The sequence below is a fragment of the Henckelia pumila genome, chromosome 4, assembly GCF_033568475.1.
Source record: "Henckelia pumila isolate YLH828 chromosome 4, ASM3356847v2, whole genome shotgun sequence".
NCBI lineage: Eukaryota > Viridiplantae > Streptophyta > Magnoliopsida > Lamiales > Gesneriaceae > Henckelia > Henckelia pumila.
In genome coordinates this window covers 149733853-149746716 of record NC_133123.1, presented here as the reverse complement: position 1 = coordinate 149746716, position 12864 = coordinate 149733853, and positions in this window count along the sequence as shown.

Here is a 12864-nt window from a genome sequence, read left to right as displayed (position 1 = left end):
CATAATATACTGAAAATAAAACAGATAAATATCAATGATTGTTTAATTAATTTATTAAGACATAAAATAAGGCTTAATTTAATTTTATGAATATTACTCCCACTATTTCACCACCCTCTAGTGAAAACGAGAAACTATTTTTTTTAGTGGGAACATGGATCCCAATTGACAAATCATGGTCCCGAATAATATCAGCCAATCATAATTTTCAAAAGGTAGAGCCCAATTGCTTCCCAAGAAATCCCCATGTTATTTACCTCATGTCCAATAAGGGCCCAATAATATGACATTGTTTATTGTGATATGTCAAGATGACCTATCAATATTAAGTTGTGATGGACGATCGCCATGTGGATCCCCAATAATATGAGCCAATCCCATGGGAGTTCCACCCAACTTACAACATGTGTCGATCCAATGTACAGCTTTCTGACGAACGGGCCCCCCCAATAATATGAGCCGGACCACGCCCACGGGTAGCATCTCATGCATTAATCGTTGATGGAAGGTAGGAACATTTAAACAATATTTAAATTCTCTTTTTGTTTATCTTGATATCAATTTTAAATAATATTTAAAATGAGGGATTTTATTTTGAAAATTTATCTCATCATTCCCATGTTTTTTATGCTTGCAGGATTCATGCAATTTTGTATAAACATGCATACAACATTAATATCATATATTAATTAAAGGATGATCAATGCCCAATTCTAGTCGACCCGTGGTTGCCAATCACGTCTCTAGGTCCAATTCTAGGTTAAATGATGTATGCAATGCAATCCTATTACATTGCGTTCCAATTTACATTTTTTCGGTCTTCATCATCTGCTGCTGGGCCCACCACCTTTTTTTCAAAACATTATCTCCCACTATGTCTAACAAATTTACAATAAATTTCGATGACAAGTAAGGGATACATATTTTAGGGGATGGGAACGGGCCATAAACAAGACCTACTTTTTATTACAATTGACTAATCAAATTGGGTCAGAATACAAACCCATTAATAAAAACCCAACAACGATGATAAAAACTCAAATGTAAATAACCTAGCATACACCTAACAAATTGGTCATGGCAATTGATCATCCTTTTATCCATCATTCAAAATAATGGATAATCATGCAATTTAAAGTGGAAAAATCTTTAAACAGATAAAATCATATTTTATCTCATATCCATAAACTGATAAAATCATATTTTATCACATATCCCATAAAATCATATTTTATGATCAATAGTACCAAAATTATTAATTTTTCATAAAATTTAATTTAACGGATAAAGTTCATAAATTTTCCAAAAAATTCAAATTTATCCAAAAATTAATTTTCTTAAAAATTCGGGCTCAAACAATTTGACCCGATGCCTCGTGGTCTAATCAAAAATAATTTTTGATCGAACCAAAAACTAAAATTTCAAAAATTTAAAATTCTTAAAATAAGCAATTTTAATTTTGCGGGCTGCCCGGGACGTTCCCGGGTAGCCCCTTCCTCCACGTGGGGCAGGGCAACACCCACGTGGGGCCTGGGCAGCCCGACGCTGCCCTTGGGCAGCGACGATCGCTGCCTGGATCGCTGCCCGTGTTGCCCATAAAATTTAAAATTTTATTTTCCAAAAAAATTTTGTTTCCCAAAAACCGAGGCCAAAATTTTGTACTATCGATTAAAATTTTAATCACATAGATCAGAAAAGAAACCTGTCTCTGAGGCCACTGTTGGAACGGTGTGTTCCGATCTGTGTTATCCGGCACCCATGACAGCGGAAGTTTAAAATTTTATAATCTGGAACCATTCCAGATATATGGATGCCAGATCCTTGTGATTAAAACAATTGTGTAAAATAATAATAACAATTAATATTTTACCTCTTCAAGCTACGGCTTGATATATGGACTCCAACAGATTAAATCTGCTCTTGTTGTAAATCCCAAGAACTGATGTCTGGATCAACTCCTTAATCAGGTCCACGAATAGAAAACTAAACCCTCTGATAGATTGCACTAGAAAATCTATCAGATGTTTCTCGATGAGATTTACAGATTTGATCTGTCAATTCAGATTGTAATTTTCCAAAAATCACAGACTGAATTCTCTCACGAAAGGGAGACAGAATTCAAAAATCTCCTTAGAACTCTTTTAGGATTTTCGAAAACTGTAAGATGTGTTGTGTCTAATTTCTGTACTAGAATAACTTATTTATACTTATGGATCACTAACAGCTTAGGCCCATTTGTGAGGACTCGGGCACTAATCTCTCAAATCATAATAAAAGATAAATAATCAAACTTGATAAAAGATCAATCAAGGTAAAACCCAAGAATTTTTTTTTAAAGCTGGCCCCGCGCTCGATCAGTGCAACTTGTGCGATTGAGCGCACACAAAATATGGGATTCTCTGTTTTTGAAATCCACGAGCCACGCTCGATCCGACGAGTTCACACGATCGAGCGGGCAACAAAACCCCAAAGTTCTGTTTTTAAAAATTTAGGCCGCGCTTGATCGTGCCAACTCGCGCGATCGAGCGAGCCCTTCTGCTTGAAAATTTTGCAGAATTCTTTTGCTGTCAATTCTGGTTTCTAACACTTCAAAGCACACATAATATCAATCCAACAAGTTTGAAACATAAATCACATGATAACATGTTGATTATTTTTGACACCTATCCAAGGGAATAAAAACATGTTCATGCCAACTCCCCTAAAATAACATCAATACTAGAAGCATAATTATACAAGAAACTTCAAAGCCACATCATAAAATGCTACAACAAGTAGAGTTCCAACTCTTCACATAAACAATCTCAAATTTAAATGTAGAACCTACAAAAAGTAACTCAACTAGATTTCAAGGTAGCAACATCATATATATCTAGATTAAAGGCTAGTCTCAAGCTTTAATACAAACATCAAAACATGAAAAGATATTAAAGTCTCAACCAATGTTTCAACAACTCAACATTGGAATCCAAATCTAACATGTTTGACAAAACATAAACTTCTTCTAACACCCGAGTCTCCACTCTAATCTCTCAATCTCTCGCTTCCCTGTCAAGTCCGACTCGCTTACTCTTCAACCTGATGCAATGCACACATACAAGCAAAACAACAGCCGGATAACTCCGGTGAGAATAAATCTCAGTATGAAAGACATCTATATAAATCTAGTAGATATAACTCAACAAGTAAATCTACTATCACAATCGTCATTTCCTTATACCCTTACTTGTCGAATATATTTCAAAGAAAATTCATTCAGAACATAAAGACTCAAAGACAAATCGAGGGTTCAAGGATTCAAGTCTCACAGAATCGATATTTTCAAAAATCATTTCGTTGGGATCCCGGGAATATAATAAGGCCAAAAATCAAGCCTCCCACCTACGCTCCTGCTCGAGGTGGTCAATCTCGTATTCCCTGGACTGTGAACACTATACTGAGAACCGTGGAAAAAAAAAATCAAGTCAGATCTCTAGCCTCTCATATACAAGTTCACCACGTCCAATATTTTCTTTTCGATTCTGTTTTCAAGGTTTCAAAAGAATTGTGGCTGAAGAGGTTTACTAACAATTCTAAAATCAATATACCACAACTCAACAAGCATATTACGTTTGAATCAAACAACTCATATATCAACCAAATCAACTAAGTCAAGTAATTCATTTAAATTATAAAAGATTAAGTAAAACAACTAATCATGCATGTATGTGATTTAATAAACTCAAAAACCACCACGTTCTCGAGTTATTCTACCTGTCGAGGTTAATGTCGAATCATACCTTTCTTCTCTTGTTCTAAACTTCTCAAACTCTTGCAAATTTTGATCACACAAGCTTCTTCAAAATCTGCTCAAACCTTCTTGGTATTTCAACTCTAGTTGTGTCCAACTTGTAGCTCATGTCAATTCAATTTCGGACTCGTCGAATCGACTTCGATACCTTTCAAATTAAATCTGAATTGAAGTGTTTACAAGTCATATATTAGCATTCAATTTCATCTAATCTCACAATTGTTTTAACACTTCAAAACTTGCCAAGATAACCGACATTCAAACCGGTATCGTATCGGCTACAAACGGGCACTGAGAAGTCCTATCTATTAATTCTAACAACTTACACAACCTTCAAACATTGATATCTAATTCATATCAATATCATTTCATCACTACAATTTCGAAATCAACATCTCAATTTTTCAGAAATTCATCAAACTAAAATCGACGGCGTAATGGCTCGAATTTGATAATTCCAAAAGCATAAACACCATCAATACTATACTTCAAACTCATTTCCATACTCATTCCATTCTAATATACACGAGATCAGTAGCATCAAATTTCCAGAAATTTAGAAAATATTCGATAAATGAAAAACATGTCCAAACGACGATCTTTTTGCAAACCGTCTTAAATATAATATCGTCGTATATACTAGAACACGTTTATACAATCAAATCTTAATTCTAACAACATCTCAAAATTAAGTCATGGTAGAATTTAGCCAAACTTACGTCAAAGTGTAGCACTTGAAGCCGTGATCGCAAATATACGATCAATTTGAAATTCTACCGGCCGGATCGAATTCTATTAATTTTGGAAATGAAGGAATCGACTTTGGAAGCTGTTCTCTCCTCTCTCAACTTTGCTGCTGTACATTCCTTCTAAATCTGATGGAATACATGCAATTACATAGGGATACACGTGTGATCCCACTTGCACTACCAAATTTGCACTGTGGCCCTTAAATTCTTGGCTAATTGCAAATCGGTCCTTGGAACCTTTATTCACCCCTCTCTCGTTCTTGTTGCTGCTGAAGGAAAGATATACACGTGAAAAGTGTAATATAAATCTTTTGTTGACAAGTCAAATCCCATGTTTGCAGTTTAGCCCCTGAAAATTCGATATTTGCAATTCAGTCCCTGCTCGAGTTTCTTCTTCAAATTAAATCCTCTTTATATCCAAACTCATAATAAAAATATTAAATCTCATAAATATTCAACCCAAATATTTTATTCTTTTAATTTAAGAATCCCGGAATTTAATTCCCAAATATCCATAAATTCTCAAATTAAATATTTTCGGCTCGAAAATTACATCTCTAACTTTCATAATTTCCAAATTGAATATTTTCCAAATACGAAATTTAAATCTCTAATTCCGTAATTAATATTCATATTTTTAGGGCCTTACAATTCCTCCCCTCTAAGGAATGATTTCGTCCTCGAAATCGCATTCAATCGTACTACTGAATCTCGTAGACTATAAAGCTGACTGAAGTAAGTCTTACTTCAATTCTAAGAGCTTTAGATATCTTTTCTTGTATCTTATCTTCTTCTTTTTTTCTGATCAAAATCTGTATCGATTATTCATTAATTCATAATTAAACTTCTTTCTGAATCAGATATTGCTCCGGAGAGAGCATTTCTCACTGAACATTCTGTTCAAGTTTCAAACTCTGACTCTGTCTAATTTGTTCTGTTTAAATTCGGTACGAATCAATCTTCATATTCTCTGTCTTTATCAAGCCACATCTGATCTGATCATGGATACTGTTGCAATACCGAATCATCACAATGAAACTTCTGCTTTTCTTCTCATTTCTTAATAAGAAACACGATATCTATATCAATCGAGTAACGGTTACAGGAAATGCAATAAATATGTGACAAAAATCTATCAGTTAGTATCGAATCAGATACCATAGTTCTGAGAATTTCCTCAAATCTGGATAGTCACCTCAGACAATCCATCGATCAAAGGGTGGCATAATGCAATCACATATAACCAAACACTTAGAACTTCTGAAAATCGACGCCACAATCTACCAATTAAATCTAAAGTCTCTATCTCGACAATAAATTTCAACAATCCCTGTAATTTCATCATATCATCATCTTCTTAACAACTAGCAACTCATATCAATATTACAGCTAATACATCGTATTCTTGAATCAAACGAATCTATTTCAATACAAATTGCAAACTCATGACGATTTGAGTAATTTCGAACTAAAATTTGTCGCAAAATTATTCTTGTTTCGACTTTAGAGTTGCTAAACTGAATCATATATCACTCAGTTTCTTCTTTTCTGCTTCTATTACTTGAAACGTAGGTATCGAAAACACAATTATTTCATATCGTCTTCCATTTTCTGTTGTCAATACTGATTTCCAAGTAATTCATACAACATTTCCAAACAACTGAATGGATATATAATCTGTTGTAGTGTGCCTCTTCCAGAATGTGATATCTCATGTCTAGATTATCTGGCACAATCAAACGAATATTCATCTCAAAGTCCAGTATCTCTGATCTGCTATCTTGTCTCATATCTCAAGTTCAAAACAAAGTCTTTAATCAGTTGATCAAGAATTCTTCTAATTTTCTTCTTTCTATTTCTCAAGTTCTGAAAAAAAATCATACAATCAATCCAAAACTCTTACTGATACTCTGAATCAAACTTTCTATCAGTTACGAGCCAACAACATCAAAATATACTGAATACATATATCAATTGATCAACAACTCTGGAAATTCATAATCAAAGAAACTCACTCAAGTCAAGGCCATCCAAAGAGCAAATATTCTGAATGACAAAATCTGCTAAGTGAAAACAACTCACTTGCATCTCGACTTTAAGCGAGTGAATAAAATAAGACTCTATCAAGGAATAAGAGCCAATAAAAATCAATCGAGGTCGAATACAAAACCTCATAATCGATATCAAGAAATTCAAGAGTCATGATCCTATGATATAATAGATTCAGCAACATCAAAGAGAAGGCTCAACTGTAACTGATTTTCATAATTATCTTATCAGATCTCTAAATTCTTCCCAAATAATCATGATTGATCCATAAACTTATTCAATACCCAAAATAAAGCGGAACCTGAATTTGGAAACTCGTACTATATTTCAAGTAACACAATCAACTTCAATTCAATCTTATTTCTTTCAAACTATAATTCAGCTTTTTAGACTCAATTTGCTGATATCATCTTTTATAGACGTTCACCTAGATTAGCACATAGCAACTACTTCAGATAAAGGTTCAACATACAAATAATGTAACATAATCAATTACTCAACTATATATGTATGCAATGCACCCAGATTCATAAATATGCAGGCAGATTAATCAAATCTTATAATTACCTGCAGTCTCATCATCTGGTGCAGTTTGAGCTCAATCATCTGTAGATGCTTGTTGCCTAAGGGTTGGATCTTCATTTAGGTTTCTCCTTGTTCCCCATGGATTAGGACACACTCTCCAAAAATGTCCCACTTGATAGAAATGATGACATTTCCCTAAAGTTCCTCGGCATTCATCGCTAGCATGTTTTCCTCCACAGTGAGTACAGTATTCATCGGAATATTCTGCTTTCTGACCCAGACCAAGCTGCTTCGGTCTGCTAGAGCTAGAAGAATCACTTCCAGACTTCTTGAACTGTTGCCTCAAATACTGTATCCGCTCTTCACTTTCACTAACACTACCTCCTGCCTCATATCTGCTCTGTGATGATAAATGTGACTGAGATTGCGGTTGTTCGAAATACTGAGGCACGATTGAACTTTCTTTCTGTCTCATAAAACCGGCTTCTGCTCTTTTAGCCCTGTCAATAGCATCAGCCAATCTATTCGGTCTCCCTGCATCTATCCAAACATAAATTTTCGGATTCAGTCCATTGATAAATAGATTCGTTTGGACTTCTTCATCCTGAATCACGTGAGGAACAAATCGGAGCAAGATGGAGAATTTAGCAACATACCCATCTATAGTCATATTTCCTTGTTGCAAGTTAACAAATTCTCCTGCTCTATATTCTCTATAAGATTTCGGAAGAAATCGTTGACAAAATTCAGTCGTAAATACCTTCCAAGAAATTACTATACCTCTATTTTCCAGACATTGTTTTGTCGCAAACCACCAACTTCTTGCTAAATCTTGCAGTTGGTATACGACTAGCTTGATTCTTCGGTCATCAGAGTATTCTAAAGATTCAAACAATTGATCAAGCTCTTCTAACCAACCTTCACAAGCACTGGTATCTTCGGTCCCTTTCAAAGTTGGCGGATTATACGTCTGAAATCGTTCAAATAGCACCTCCATCGGTGTGAGTGTAGCATCCCTCGGTTCTGATAGTTTACTACAATACTGATCTGTTCAGTCGAAGATACTTACTTCACTTGCGGAGTACTGTTCAATTCAATCTGGGGTGCTTACATCACCCAAAGAACCTGACTTACTTCAAAATAAGATTCATAAGCAACACAGAGATTATACTATTCAAATCATTAAAAGTACATATAATCTCATGCTTTGCCATATTACACATGCTTACAACTCTTCATGCTATTCAAAGAAACATGCTTACAAGGAATTCAAAAATTCATGTGAATTCACATAATCAGGTAAGCACATAAGTATTTAAGCATGTATTCAGATAATTTCTCCAAGTAGTAAATCACACTCACATACATTTTATCAATTTCAGTAAAGCATCAATCAAGTCATACTAAAAAAAAAATGCATGCGACTCGATCTACCCCGCTCAACTTCTAACTCATTCCAAGAACTTATGCTCTGATACCACCTGTTGTGAGGACTCGGGCACTAATCTCTCAAATAATAATAAAAGATAAATAATCAAACTTGATAAAAGATCAATCAAGGCAAAACCCAAGAATTTTTTTTTAAAGCTGATCCCGCGCTCGATCGGTGCAACTTGTGCGATCGAGCGCACACAAAATATAGGATTCTCTGTTTTTGAAATCCACGAGCCGCGCTCGATCCGACGAGTTCACCCGATCGAGCAGGCAACAAAACCCCAAATTTCTGTTTTTTAAAAATTCAGGTCGCGCTCGATCGTGCCAACTCGCGCGATCGAGCGAGCCCTTCTGCTCGAAAATTCTGCAGAATTCTTTTGCTGTCAATTCTGGTTTCTAACACTTCAAAGCACACATAATATCAATCCAACAAGTTTGAAACATAAATCACATGATAACATGTTGATTATTTTTGACACATATCCAAGGGAATAAAAACATGTTCATGCCAACTCCCCTAAAATAACATCAATACTAGAAGCATAATTATACAAGGAACTTCAAAGCCACATCATAAGATGCTACAACAAGTAGAGTTCCAACTCTTCACATAAACAATCTCAAGTTTACATGTAGAACCTACAAAATGTAACTCAACTAGATTTCAAGGTAGCAACATCATATACATCTAGATTAAAGGCTAGTCTCAAGCTTTAATACAAACATCAAAACATGAAAAAATATTAAAGTCTCAACCAATGTTTCAACAACTCAACATTGGAATCCAAATCTAACATGTTTGACAAAACATAAACTTCTTCTAATACCCGAGTCTCCACTCTAATCTCTCAATCTCTCGCTTCCCTGTCAAGTCCGACTCGCTTACTCTTCAACCTAATGCAATGCACACATACAAGCAAAACAACAGCCGGATAACTCCGGTGAGAATAAATCTCAGTATGAAAGAGATCTATATAAATCAAGTAGATATAACTCAACAAGTAAATCTACTATCACAATCATCATTTTCTTATACCCTTACTTGTCGAATATATTTCAAAGAAAATTCATTCAGAACATAAAGACTCAAAGAAAAGTCGAGGGTTCAAGGATTCAAGTCTCACAGAATCGATATTTTCAAAAATCATTTCGTTGGGATCCCGGGAATATAATAAGGCCAAAAATCAAGCCTCCCACCTACGCTCCCGCTCGAGGTGGTCAATCTCGTATTCCCTGGACTGTGAACACTATACTGAGAACCGTGGCAAAAAGAAATAAAGTCAGATCTCTAGCCTCTCATATACAAGTTCACCACGTCCAATATTTTCTTTTCGATTCTATTTTCAAGGTTTCGAAAGAATTGTGGCTCAAGAGGTTTACTAACAACTATAAAATTAATCTACCACAACTCAACAAGCATATTACGTTTGAATCAAACAACTCATATATCAACCAAATCAACTAAGTCAAGTAATTCATTTAAATTATAAAATATTAAGTAAAACAACTAATGATGCATGTATGTGATTTAATAAACTCGAAAACTGTCGAGGTTAATGTCGAATCATACCTTTCTTATCTTGTTCTAAACTTCTCAAACTCTTGCAAATTCTGATCACACAAGCTTCTTCAAAATCTGCTCAAACCTTCTTGCTATTTCAACTCTAGTTGTGTCCAACTTGTAGCTCATGTCAATTCAATTTCGGGCTCGTCGAATCGACTTCGATACCTTTCAAATTAAATCTGAATTGAAGTGTTTACAAGTCATATATTAGCATTCAATTTCATCTAATCTCACAATTGCTTTAACACTTCAAAACTTGCCAAGATAACCGACATTCAAACCGGTATCGTATCGGTTACAAACTGGCACCGAGAAGTCCTATCTATTAATTCTAACAACTTACACAACCTTCAAACATTGATATCTAATTCATATCAATATCATTTCATCACTACAATTTCAAAATCAACATCTCAATTTTTCAGAAATTCATCAAACTAAAATCGACGGCGTAACGGCTCGAATTCGGTAATTTCAAAAGCATAAACACCATCAATACTATACTTCAAACCCATTTCCATACTCATTCCAATCTAATATACACGAGATCAGTAGCATCAAATTTCCAGAAATTCAGAAAATATTCGATAAATGAAAAACATGTCCAAACGACGATCTTTTTGCAAACCGTCTTAAATATACTATCGTCGTATATACTAGAACACGTTTATACAATCAAATCTTAATTCTAACAACATCTCAAAATTAAATCATGGTAGAATTTAGCCAAACTTACGTCAAAGTGTAGCACTCGAAGCCGTGATCGCAAATATACGATCAATTTGAAATTCTATCGGCCGGATCAAATTCTATTAATTTTGGAAATGAAGGAATCGACTTTGGAAGCTGTTCTCTCCTCTCTCAACTTTGCTGCTGTACATTCCTTCTAAATCTGATGGAATACATGCAATTACATAGGGATTACACGTGTGATCCCACTTGCACTACCAAATTTGCACTTTGGCCCTTGAATTCTTGGCTAATTGCAAATCGGTCCTTGGAACCTTTATTAACCCCTCTCTCGTTCTTGCTGCTGCTGAAGGAAAGATATACACGTGCAAAGTGTAATATAAATATCTTGTTGACAAGTCAAATCCCATGTTTGCAGTTTAGCCCCTGAAAATTTGATATTTGCAATTCAGTCCCTGCTCGAGTTTCTTCTTCAAATTAAATCCTATTTATATCCAAACTCATAATAAAAATATTAAATCTCATAAATATTCAACCCAAATATTTTATTCTTTTAATTTAAGAATCCCGGAATTTAATTCCCAAATATCCGTAAATTCTCAAATTAAATATTTTCGGCTCGGAAATTACATGTCTAACTTTCATAATTTCCAAATTGAATATTTTCCAAATACTAAATTTAAATCTCTACTTCCGTAATTAATATTCATATTTTCAGGGCCTTACACCATTAGTCATAAATCAAGCCCAACAAGTCAAACCTGTTATTCTAGAAATTAATATAAAATTCATCATGACTCCGATTGATAAATCGATTTCACCAATGTGCACAGAAACCATTTCTGTACCTTTTAAAGTCAATATAATTTTTCTGAATTCGAATTCAGTGATTTTCAAAAATGCTCATCCCTATGTCATTTTAGGAAACCTTACTCCCTTTGCTTTATTATGAGAAGTCCAACTTCTCTGTCGCTAAATTTAACTCTTTAAATTTAACTATCTCAACGGGGATTAGAAATCCATTACTTGTGTGACTCTCATTGGTTCAGGGATACAGCTAGCTGTGAGTTCACAACTCCTTGTGACTCGGAACATCATTTTCGACTTACCCATCGAATCATGGTATGAGCGCCTAGAAACATCGCCCCATGATTCCCTAGGTATCACTGATAGCATCTGCAAGAACCAGTAAGTTTTGGTTAGCGTATAATACGGTCCCTTCATCCATATATCCCAATCGAATCAACAACCATTGGTATATCGAGAGTTGTTAGAGATTAGATAACTATGCAATACATCTGAGATCAAATAGTGACATCGCATATACAACTAGGAAACCACGTAACCTAAAGCATATCAAGTACTCTGGCCAGAGATTTGTCACACTAATATCTCCTCAGATCACATAGGATATCCACTCCCGCAGGTGTGTGGTGAATCCTTTACAACCAATCATTGACTCATATATGTGTCGTAACTGCACCCAATCTCGACACCTGATGACCCTCACGGAGTTGGTAAACGAGTCAAAGTACAGTACTAGCATATAGAGTCTCCATGATGCTTCAAGTATTAAGGACTAATGGTGTACAACCAAAACCGCGGACTTCATCCACTCGATAAGTGATAACCACTTGGAAAGTCCGAGTAGGGTAGTTCGATCATTCATGGAATGAATATCCATTTGCATGCCTTGAACATCTCTATGTTCTTTACCAATGAAACGTGGTACTCAGCATCGCAAATGCTAGTCTCAATCTCGAGTGATCCTTATCCTTATTACGGACGGCCCAAATCGACTAGGAACGGTTTAGAATATACAGTGACTATAAGATGTGTTTCATGATAGTGTTCTCTCTCACATCACTATCTCATCTTACTTGCACTATAGTATATTCAAGGTCTTTATCAAAACAACAATATTATATCACCATATAACGATATGAAGAAAGATAAAGAATACGCCTTTAAATAATGTAAATTATATTAAACAAAGATTGTTTACATAAAGAGACTCTCAAAGCCCTTAGCCACAAGTTGGCTAGCGGGGCATCCACTCTTTC